At 52.7% G+C, this 12,304-nt stretch overlaps 1 protein-coding gene across 1 annotated transcript in view; it reads right to left on the bottom strand.

Moving 5' to 3' along the window:
* The window catches only part of BMP7 (bone morphogenetic protein 7), a 78,569-nt gene that overhangs the window by 46,291 nt on the left and 19,974 nt on the right, over positions 1 to 12,304 (bottom strand). The gene's annotated exons all lie outside the window — the stretch shown is intronic.

Here is a 12,304-nt window from a genome sequence, read left to right as displayed (position 1 = left end):
CATGCCCCCTTCGCAGGGGATAAACACCAAGATGATATAAGCCCAAGGACTGGTCCTGGGGTTGCACCGCGGTTCCTGGGGGCCCTGCATCCTCTGGGCCCAAGTGGAGCAGGGATGGAGCTGGGAGTAACAAGTTCGGGAAGATGCAGGCCAGGTTCCGGAGGGTTTGCAGCATCTGTCATCTCCAGGGGACAGTCCCCGCTGCACCTCCTGTAGGGGTGGGGAACAGCGTGGCAGAGGAGAGGAGAAGCAGGACCAGCGTGCTGCAGCTCAGTGGGCCCGAGAGCTGCCGGGCCAGGCTCGGGCTACTGCAGCTAAGGACGGGATGCTTGATGAAGGAGGCACCCGCACCAGCAGCCCCAGGGCTCCATTAGGAAGACACTGGGATGAGGGCAGGGGCCCTGGGGAATGAGCCATCTCTCGGGCTGCTCCCTCCTGGGCTGAGGAGGCAGGTGACATCTCGAGGCAGGGGATTCCGGCTGGGCACAGAGTGGCCCTGCGTCTGGACCGCAGCCTCTGGAACCCCGGGCTCCATGGGAGAGCTGGCCAGAGGGAAGGGCTCTCCAGAACCGATGGCAGCTGTCCTCAGCCACCCCCTCCCCCCACCCCTTCACACTCACAGGAGGACCTCTCTTCTACCCGGTCCAAGAAAAAGGCAAGGCTGAATCTGATGGCAAAACATGGCCACGGGGCCCAGCCAGCGTGGCTCAGTGGTTGAGCATGGACCTATGAACCAGTAGGTCACGGTTCGATTCCCAGTCAGGGCACATGACTGGGTTGTGGGTTCTATCCCCAGTAGTGGGTGTGCATAAGGCAGCCGATCAATAATTCTCTCTCATCATTGATGTTTCCATCTCTCTCTCCCTCTTCCTTCTTCTCTAAAATCAGGAAAATATATATATATAATATATATATATATATACACACATATATAATATATATAAAATATATACAAATATATATTTTATATATAAATATATAATATATATAAATTTATATATATAAATATATATATATATATATCTACACTAATAAAAGAGAAACATGGTAATTAGTGTACGACCGCTACCCTTCCCATTGGCTAATCAGTGAGTATATGCAAATTAACTGTCAGCCAAGATGGTGGCCGGCAGCCATGCACTGAAGCGAACATGAGGCTTGCTTGCTCCAGTGACTGGCAGACTCCAACGTTCCTCGCCTGCCGCTGCCGGCCTCTGACCTGGCAGTTTGAAACTTTGTAACAAATATAGAAGCTGAACAAAACCCCAGAAACCAGCTTTCAGCCACTGGGATCTCAGAGCTGGAGTTATACATTGTTTCGATTATAGAACGCAAACAAACCAGATACCAGCTTTCAGCAGCGGAAGCCTCAGAGCTAGAGCCAGAGCTAAAGCTGGCCCAGAATATAAAAAAAAAAAGAAAAAAAGGAGAGGTTGGGTGCTTCAGTCAATCGCCAGCCTGAAAGCAGCCCTCAGCCCCTCACCCAGACTGGCCAGGCACCCCAGTGGGGATCCCCACCCTGAAGGGTGTGTGACCAGCTGCAAACAGCAATCATCACCTCATCCAGGCTGGCCAGGCACCCCAGTGGGGACCCCCACCCTGATCCAGGACACCCTTCAGGGAAAACCAGCTGGCCCCCAGGCCTCTATCCTATATAGTAAAAGGGTAATATGCCTCCCAGCACCAGGATCAGCGGAGCCGCGAGGCCTCCTGGCACTGGATCAGCGTGACGGGGGCAGCGCCCAAACCCCCTGATCGCCCTGCGGCTCTGTGTGTGACAGGGTGAGGCGCCCCAACCCCCCCCCCCCCCCCCAGGCCCTGCTCTGTGTGTGACAGGGTAGAGCCATAACCTCCCCATCGGCCCTGCCCTGAGTGTGACAGTGACGGCGCCCCAACCCCCTGATCGGCCCTGCTCTGTGGGTGATAGAGGGCAGCGCCCCAACCCCCCCCCCCCCACGGGCCCTGCTCTGTGTGTGATGGGGTAGAGCAATAACCTCCCCATTGGCCCTGCCCTGAGTGTGACAGGGGGGAGCTCCCCAACCCCCTGATCGGCCCTGCTCTGTGAGTGACAGGGGGGAGCTCCTCAACCCCCTGATCGACCCTGCTCTGTGCGTGACAGGGGGGAGCTCCCCAACACCCTGATGGGCCCTGCTCTGTGCATGACAGGGGGGAGCTTCCCAACCCCCTGATTGGCCCTGCTCTGTGCGTGACAGGGTACGGAGCCCCAACCCCCCTGATGGGCCCTGCTCTGTGCGTGACAGGGGGCAGGGGCCCAACCCCCTGATTGGCCCTGCTCTGTGCGTGACAGGGGGTGGCGCCGAAACCTCCCCATCGACCCTGCCTTGAGTGTGACAGGGGGCGGTGCCCCAACCCCCCAATCGGCCCTACCCTGAGCATGACTGAGGGTGGCATCGCAACCTCCCGATCCGCCCTGCTCTGTGCATGACAGGAGGCGGTGCCCCAACTCCCCAATCGGCCCTGCTCTGAGCCCGACCAGGGGCTGCACCTAGGGATTGGGCGTGCCCTCTGCCACCCGGGAGCAGGCCTAAGCCAGCAGGTCATTATCTCCTGAGGGGTCCCAGACTTCGAGAGGGCACAGGCCGGGCTGAGGGACCCCTCCCTTCCCCCCCAAGTGCACACATTTTTGTGCACCGGGCCTCTAGTATATAAATAAAAGACATGGTCATGGGGACTCTGATCTATGAAGGCGGAGAGGGAGGGAGGGGTCTTTTGTGGCAGCTTCCAGGAAGCTAGGAGACCAGGACATGGGGATGGGGGGAGAGGGGGCATGGCAAGTAGCCTCCACTCTGTCGCTGTGGAAATGCCCTGGGCCAGTCCTCTGCCACCCCTCAAGCTCATGCACCCCTGCACGTGGGTAGGGGATGCACCTGATGCCCACGAGATGTTGAGTTGCCTGTGCAGAGTCAGAGCCGGGACTCAAAGCCAGGTGCACCCCCACCGGAGGCCGTGGCCGAGCATCCCCGTGGCAGTGCTGACAGCTGGGAAGGGAGCTGCTCTGCTGGTGTCAGAACCTTTTCATCGTATCACAGCGCACGGTCTGTACGCCTGCCAGATGTGAACCCACCCAGGGAAGCTTCTCCCAGATCAAGAAACAGCCGTGACCAGCGCCCCTCCTAGGCCCCTCTCCAGCCACAGGGGTAACACGGTACCTTCTCCTGCGCCTGGCTCCTCCCCTCCCCAGGGTTACTGTGATGCATCCTCATCTCTTTGGACGCTCACACACCCTCACTGCTGTGACCAGCCCACAGCCTGACTGCCCCATGGCCACGTCCCTTCTACCGTTCACAGGCGCCTGGGGATCTGCAATCCGGGCTCAGAGAGCAGTGCTGCTAGGAGCCCTCGGGCACCTGCATTTGGGCGAGTCTGGGTGGGCACACAGGAAGTGGACTGTGCGTGTTCAGCTTGGTCACTGCCACGCTGTTCTCCCGGAGGGCCGTACCTGAGAATGCCTAAGGGTGCCCGAGGAGTAGCAGCCTGGCTAGGAAGTCATGGGCAGAGGCTAGGGACACTGGGGGCCTCCTCAGTGCTTTTTTCTGCAGGGGCTGGGAAGGAGGGGGGCGGGGGTGAGGCCACACCCCCTGGAGTGAATCCTGTGCCCTCAGTAAGCAGTCAGGTGCATCCACACAGCCCCCACCCTGGGCCCCTGTGAGGGAGCTCCCAGGGAACGCACCTCACAGTGCCCCAGGCGCCCAATGTGAAGTCAAAGACCATCCCTTAGCTAAATGAGAAGGATGCCCACAGTCATCCTCTTGCCGGACCTCCATGAGCAGCATTCGACACTGGGCCCTTCCTGCTTCCTGAACTTGCCTTCCTGTGGCTCCCTGCACTGTGACCGCTCAGGTGCCCCACCCCACCCCACCACTCTGGCCACCCCTGGAAACACGCCCTCAGACATTCCCAATTAGGAGTTAGCATGGTCCTGAGGGACATCAGGACAGCATTCCACAGGCCAGTCCCCGCCCCCATGCTGACAGATGGCACAGATAAAGCCTCCGTTTCCAGCCGCCTCCCCCAGCAGAGCCCACCCTCCAAAGGCCAGAAAGGCCCACGGTGCTGCGGTGCTGCGACATTCAGCAGAGGAGCCCAGCACGATGCCTGGAACACAGTCAGACTCCCACACCCCCCAGTTTCCCTGCTCCCAGTGCCGGGATAGACCACACCCCCAACAGCTCCTATCAGCAGGCAGTGACCAACCAAGCAGAGAATGGGGGGTTGGGAGCCCTGGTCAGTTTACAATAATGATGGATGAAGAACCCAGAAGTGAAAAAGAGAAAGCATGTTTACGAGTGCTTGCTCTGTGATGGTCTCACACAGAGGAGCCTGTGCCAGTCTGATAGACCCCGTGAGGCGGGATGGATCCCCATTTTACAGATGAGGAAACTGAGGCTCAGGGAGTCAAGTAATTTGCCCAAGGTCACAAGTTAGGCGAGTGGCTGAACTCCAAAATCCACTCTTGACCTTGGCATTCTCTGCAGCCAGGTGGCCTGAGTTCCCCTTTCAGCTGTGCCACTTACCAGCTGTGTGGCTAAGCCAGCCCATTCCCCTGTGTGTGTGCCCCCTTCCTCCAGGGTAATAATATTGGCCCTTTCTCGCACTGCTGTTGGGAGGCCATAGGGGCCGGCACTTATAACAGAAAGTGCCCAGCAATTTGTGCTGGCCATTGTCACAGAAGCTCTAAACAATGAACTGAGAGAACGGCCATCAGTGCAGAAGAAGCAGTGTGTGTGTGTGTGTGTGTATGTGGGGGGGAGGGGGAGTATTTACATAGTTCAGCCAAGATAACTTTATCTGGGGGAAAAGTGCAATAGAGCAAACAATACAGACACGTTTAATAAGCATGACATCGACACAGGTACAATTACTAAAGCCACACACCCAGTGAAGAAAGAAAACATTGATACATAATTAATCATAAATATAAAGTTCACTGTAACGGGTGTATATGTAACTTTTTTAACATATAAGATTAAATGTATCTTAACTGTTAAGACACTGAAGATATCAGACAGTTAAGATAATGAGGTTACACCCTAACCGGTTTGGCTCAGTGGCTAGAGCATTGACCTGCGGACTGAAGGGTCCCAGGTTCGATTCCGGTTGGGGGCATGTACATTGGTTGCGGGCACATCCCCATTAGGGGGTGTGCAGAGGGCAGCTGATCGATGTTTCTAGCTCTCTATCCCTCTCCCTTCCTCTCTGTAAAAAATCAATAAAATATATATTTTTAAAAAGATAATAAGGTTATAAAGCTTCTTTTTTAAAAATGGCAAAGGAATCAAGTATCCAAGTAAACTTCTTGCAAAACTTGCAGGCTCTTCGGTTTGGCTTTCTGAGTGAATTTCCTTCTTTGATTATTTTAAGACAACGAGAGGCATGAGCCACGTTGTCATTCTGTTCTTCCTGAAACCCACATCATATGTTCTGAAATAATGTTGTGATTTATCAAAGAAAGAATGGTCATTTTTTTAAAAAAGTCAATGTCCAACCCAAATACCAAGTCACGTCTTCCCGAGGTTTCGGCTTCACGTGGGAACCCCGCCATAGCATGACTCCACAGCAGTCTTTCTGGGATCGACAATTTAATTGGCACCACTAAGGTCTAGATGGGAGCTTGTATGCACTTTTAGACAGAAAACACATCTTTACACCAGCTTTTTAAACCTCAGGCGATTACCCAAGACCTGCACTTTACAATCAGTGTCTGGCATTGCTGTCTCCTGTGCCCATAAAGGAACTTTATGTGTATCACTGGGCTTTCTAAGAAAACCCGGAGCCTGGAAACCCAGCTTTCGCCTGCTGCCCTTTACATTCCAGCCCCCCGCCAGCTACGGGAGCTCACAGGCTTTCACCAAGACTTTCATCTTGAAAAGATCAAAAGGGCTCAAATCCCTGAGACCAAACGGTAAGTCCAAAGAAAGTAGATTCCAGAAAACACCATCCTGACAGCAACCAGCCTCATGACTGTCCCCAAAGCAGATCCTAGAGTCCTTTCATAAAAGCCTGAAACAAGAACCCTAAAGCTGGCCGTGGAGGGGGGATTCTGCGTCGCAGGATGTCAATAAAGCAGAGGGGCCGGTGGGACAGGAAGCCCCGCGCCAGATGTCGGCTCTCAGGACCCTGACACTCAGGGATGGCTTCTGTGCCACATGCAAGTCCAGCCTGCTCCCCAGTTCTACCGACCTGTGAGTACGTGGACATCCTTCAAACAAGTCCCCTTAAGCTGGAGTTGGGTCGCTGCCCTTGCAACCAAGGCAGCTCTGAGCAAAGCAATCATGAGCCCAGTGATTCTCATGCCAGGAAGGGGATGGACAGTGGTTATCCCCAGGTGGCCATTTGCCATGAAAGCTGCTGTATTTAGATTGGCATAATTTCCGAGTACAGATGGCCCCTAAACCCCTAGGAACAGGGACAATGACTATCTCCCTCTTGAACCCCCAGTGTCCAGCACAGCCTGGCAGTCAGTAAGGCTCCGTAGGTCTAGCGGACTGAATACATTATTCCTGGCATAGTTCCTGTCTGGTCTATAAGTAAGCGATTATATTCATACTATACATCCAGTGAAGCACACAAATCAGAAGTGGTCATGATGTTCGGCAAACTTTCTAGACGTAAACACACCCAGAACAGGACACAGCATTTCATCACTAGCAGTCCCTCCTCCCCAGGGGTGACAGCCACCCTAACACCCAGCACCCAGCCTCACTTGGCCTGCTTGGCACTTCCCCTTCTGCATCTGCTGCCTCCGCTCACCTGCACCCCCATCACCCCATGTGGCTGCTTGTGGTGGTAGCTCATGCATTTCCACTGCTGAGTAGGACCTCATTGTGCAAAAAGGCCTCCATTTATTTTGTGATGGACGCTTGGGTAGTTTCGAGTTTGGGACACTACAGGTTGTGCTATGATGGGCATTCGTGCACGCGCCTTTTGGCGAACACATTTCTACTGGGTAAACTCCAAGAAGCGGGATTGCTGGGTCCGAGGGCTGAGTGCTCAGCTTTAGTATGTGCCTCTCACTGTCTCCATGGCAAGAATCTGGGGGTAACAGGCTACGGAGCCAAGTGAGACGTCATCCTAAAGAGACGGTTGGCTTTCGTTAGTTTTAGTATATCCTGGTGCCTTTGTCTAGGTACCTGGTATGAGGGAGGTAGGAATTCTTCCCAGGAAAGGTGTGGAATGGAAGAATGTTCAGGAAGTTAAGGAAGAATTGAGGTTGGCCAACCCCAGAGAACAAGAAGGGCATGGCAGACAGAGGGAACAGCATGCTTGAAGGCCTGAGAGACAGCGTGTTGAGTGGTAAGAAGACTGCTGGGAATAACAAGAAACAGGCAAGTTAGTTCCTCATCGAGAAGGTTCTTGGATGCCATGCTAAGGAGTCAATCATTGACCCCCCTCAATTATGATTGGTTTGGTTCATTGTTGTGCTGGATGGAGCCTTCATCAAAACTATTTTAGCGAGAGGACTGGCAATACTGTGAGAACAGAGGTGAGAACATAGACAGGGAGCTCAGAGGAGGGTCTGGGCTATCGATGATGCATGTCCAACATGTATATCCTCTCTCCTTTCCTGCACCCAAGATAGGCATCATTAAACAGTCACAGCACTCTTTGCTTCCACCTGGTACTGGGGCAGCCACTACAAATCCTGGCTGCCTGAGAAAATGGCATGCTTTTCATCCCTGCTCCGGACTACAGAGACGGAATGGACAGGAAATGAAGTTAGGGGGATGGACAGAAGACAACACTGATCAGACGCAAGCGTTTGAAGGGCGAGGACTAGAGAAGGGACGTACCCTGCTAGCTGGAATGCCTAGTAGGCAGTAATGCCCCCAGTAGATGTAAATATTGCAGGAACAGCTCTGCAGGGCAAGTAGGAGGGAAGAAAACATGGGTAGTTGCAGAAGGTTAGACTTGAGTGACCTGTGAGCAACCCAAGTAAAAAACTGAACACTTGAGAAGAGAGAGGTCTGAAACCCTGGCAAGAAAGTTCAAGTTTGGGGCTACGGAACTGGGCTTATGGTCAAGTTTTATGGAAAAACATGCCCAATGAGAAAGACAAGCACAGCCATGGCCTGACCTCGAGGGCTGCATGGGAGGAGAGAACACGCCACCGGAAGAACTTGGCCGGGGAAGGAGCAGGACTGCGGACAGCAAAGTAAGATGACCGGATGGCGGCCAGATTCAGACATAAAGGGCCAGGAGACCAGTCACTGGATTGGTCATTGGCAGCTCGCAGACCTCAGGCAGTAGCCCCCCTGGGGACCTCCGGGCAGAAAAGACACCTGAAGAGCAAGACGCGGCCACTTGTGGACGAGAGGCCTGGAGTGTAGAAGGGGAACAGCCAGAACACAGAGCCGCTCTTCTGGCCGCGGCGAGGGAGAGTTGATAAATGGTTAAATAACCAGCTTCATCGCCCAGCAGCTCCTTCCAAAACTGTGTGGTTTTCAGAAAAGGCCTGGTTAACCTCCGGACATGTGGTCTGCCCCCAAAGATGCCGCTAAGCTATGAGATGGCACCAAGTATTTTATGAGCACAGGCACGCTTTCCAGGTAAGAACTGCAAGTCCAGCGTTCGCGCTCGGCTCCTCACTCGGAGTCTGGTCTCCGTGAGCTCAGCCTGGACCGAGGCCCCGGCTGTGGCTGGGACACACCCTGAATCCCTTCGGTGAGAACGAAGCTCTGGGAACCAGGAGAACCACCGGAGCCCACAGCACAACCAGGAGCTGCACATGAGTTCTGAAGGACCCCTGACTGCTGAGACCCCCAACCCCCATTTCACTCTGACTCTTCCCATCCAGACTCCTCCCTTTTTCCTACAGGAACACGATTCATCCAGAAGGTTCTGGCACTCGCAGGAATTCACAGGAGCTGATGTCACAAGGCTGCTGGGGAGGTGATGTTTGGCCCGAGGCTCTGGGATGTGAAATTGGACGATGGCTCTTCACTCACTCACAGGTTTAGGCGGCAGGAGGAAGGAGTATGAAAGGCGGCCAGCCCCGCCATGAAGTAGGCGCTCTCGGAACAGAGCAGACATAGCTCCTCGCAGAGGAAATATCTCCACGACACGACGTGGATGCGCCCCGTGCACAGTAGCTCCTGCAGGAGGGGCGTCGGCCCAGAGCCCAGAGAAGGGAGCGTCGCATACAAGTCTAAAACGATAGATGCTGCCAAGCAAATCCTTCATGTCTCCTTGCACCCTGTGTACCCAATCAACGGGTATTTCTGGAGCTCCCCATGGTGGGTGTGGGGGGACCCCCAGCTGTTCTGATATAGGACAGAAGCTGGTGAAAAGCCGTTAGATGACAGCAGTTACCTATCTAACCCCCAAACCAAATCAACTGTCTTAACCATTCTGAAGCGTTCAGTTCAGTAGCGTCACGTACATTCACGGTGTGGTGCAACCAATATCCAGAACTCTTACTCTTGCAAAACTGAAAGTCTGTCCCCATTAAACAAGTCCCCATTCCCCGTCACCCCGGCCCCAGGAACCATCATTCTCCTTTCCATCTCTATGGGGTTGATTACTCAGAGTGCCTCATGTAAATGGAATCATACAATATTTGTTCTTTTGTGGCTGACTTATTTCACTCAGCATAATGTCTTCAAGGTTCACCCAGGTGTTAGCATGTATCAGAATTCCTTTCCAAAGCTGAACACTATTCCATTTGTGGATGGACCATGCTTCGTCCATCCAGCCATGGATCCATGGACCCTGGGGTGGCTCCCACCTATTGGCTACTGTGAATAGCGCTGCTATGAACATGGGTGTGCAAATATCTCTTTGAAAGCCTACTTTTAGTTCTTTTGGATATAGATCAGTGGTTCTCAACCTTCCTAATGCTGCAACCCTTTAATACAGTTCCTCATGTTGTGGTGAACCCCAACCATAAAATTATTTTCGTTGCTACTTCATAACTGTAATTTTGCTACTGTTATGAATTGTAATGTAAATATCTGATATGCAGAATGTATTTTGATTGTTACAAATTGAACATAATTAAAGCATAGTGATTAATCACAAAAAACAATATGTAATTATATATGTGTTTTCCGATGGTCTTAGGCAACCCCTGTGAAAGGGTCGTGACCCACAGGTTGAGAACTGCTGATATAGATCCAGTGGAATTGCTAGGTTATGTGGTCATTCTATTTTTAATTTTTTGAGGAACTATCATACTGTTTTCCATGGAGGCGGCTTCATTTTATATGCCCACCAACAGCACACAAGTGCTCTGCACCCTGACCTACACTTGTTATTCTCTCATGTTTTCTTCTGATAGCAGCCATCCGAATGGGTGAGAGGTGGACAGCCCCCACGTCAGAAGCCTTCCCACGGGCCTGGAAGCCATATCCCATGTCACACACATCATCTCATCTAATCTTTATAACACCCCGCTAAGAGGTAGCACACGCATCGTGTCCATTTTGCAGATGAGAACATTGAGACTAGGAGAGATAAAGTCACTTGCCCGCAACCATACAGCTGCTCTGAATACCTGTATGGTTTGCAGCTCTTGGCCACACTCTCTCCCTCAAACTGGGAACCACCTTGACCTTGTAGCTATAAAGACAATTAAATAAGGATAGCTCTGAAGTATACCAAACTCTTGGCACACACAACATAGTCACAACACTTTTTAAATCTTCACCTGAGGGTATGTTTTTATTGATTTGAGAAAGAGGGGGAGAGGGAGAGAGAGAAACATCGATCTGAGAGAGAAATATCGATCTGAGAGAGAAACATTGATCAGCTGCCTCCTGCACATGCCCCAACTGAGGATTGAAGCCCCAACTTGGGTACATGCCCTGACCAGAAATCAAACCCACAACCCTGGATGCATGGGACAAAACTCCAGCCAACTGACCCACATGGGCCAGGGCCGTGGTCACAACATTAATCTCCTTAAAAACCGAACCCAGAGACTGCAGACTGCATCGCACTCAGGTCCCTCTCTGGTGTGTAACTGTTGCTCTGGCCCAACACCAGAGTCACCCTTGAGCGAGGCTGACAGTTTGAAGATTCTGTAGCATTAGCCCACCTCCCCATCACACCTCCCTAGCCCCCCAAATCAGGGGGGCAGGGCTCTGCCTGGCGGAGGGCACACAAGAGGCATTGTCTCCCAGGCCCCTGAACTGCCGCTTCAACTCTCGAACTTTCCACCAAATGCTTGGGCTGCCAGCAAGACCACCTGGAGTCCCAGCGAGAGGGTCTTCAGAGACACGGCGTCCTTGTCAGAGGCGGGGGCTGAGTCCTGAGATGCAGGTGCGTAGGCCAGACCCCTGGCAGCCGGGCTTTTTGTCCTCAGCTCTGCAGGCCGCACAGATGGGGGAGGGGCAGAGAGCATTACTGTACCGCAAGATTAAACACTTCAGTGTCAACATGTGTGCAGTATTGCTCGAACAATGTTATCATTGTGAACTGAACGGACCAAAGGGTTTAGGCGATGGGGTGGGGAGAGGGAGGAAAGATGGGTTTAATTATCTCCAGGGCTGAAGCCAGTTGTTTGCCTAAAAAGACCCAGACGCTCGCAGAGCTGAAAAGAAAAATGGGCTGTAAGTGTATGTCAATGTTTCCGACATAAACTGAGGGTGCCACCCTTCACCCATGGGCGCCCCATCTGCTCAGAGGGAGGAACTCTGCCCCTAGGCATCTCTGGGTCCCAATCCCATCCTTGGCTAATTGAAAATGAGGGAAAAGAATGAAACTAGTTACTATTTTCAGCTAAACTAGCAATTGTCAACCAGGGGCAATTTTTCCTCCCCTCTCCCACCAGGGGACATGGGATAATGCCTGGATTCATTTCATGTGTGCTCCTGGCTGCTGTGGGCAGAGGCCAGAGACACTGCTAAATGCCTGCCCTGCATAGGACAGCACCACTGTCAGCCACGCCGAGATGGGAATCCCTGAGCTCACAGACAAACCTCAAGGGAGTCCGCAACCCTGGGTTTTGGCCCCATCTGGGCTCTCAGCTAGCAGGGTGGAACCACAGGCTCACTGGCCTTCAGTTTTTCCTCCTATAACAGAGGGATGGGTTGAATTGGTCTGAAGTCCCCTTTCTCTTCTATTAGGGCTGTACCTTATAAAGTTGCCAAGATCCTACCAATTCTGACCTACATATGGTTCAACTGAATACTTCTAAATTTGAATCCTACATCTGTGCTGTCCACCACAGCAGCCACTAACCACATGTGTCTCCTGAGCACTGGAAATGTGGCCGGTGTGGCTGGGAACTCGACATCCACATCTATTTCCGCGTAATTAATTTAAAGCGAAGTGGCCGCATGTG

This window comes from Myotis yumanensis, unplaced genomic scaffold, assembly GCF_028538775.1.
Source record: "Myotis yumanensis isolate MYYU_CA2020_CCGP unplaced genomic scaffold, mMyoYum1.0.hap1 SCAF_7, whole genome shotgun sequence".
NCBI lineage: Eukaryota > Metazoa > Chordata > Mammalia > Chiroptera > Vespertilionidae > Myotis > Myotis yumanensis.
The sequence above is the reverse complement of the archived record's forward strand: the minus strand, read 5'-3'. Positions and strand labels throughout refer to the sequence as shown.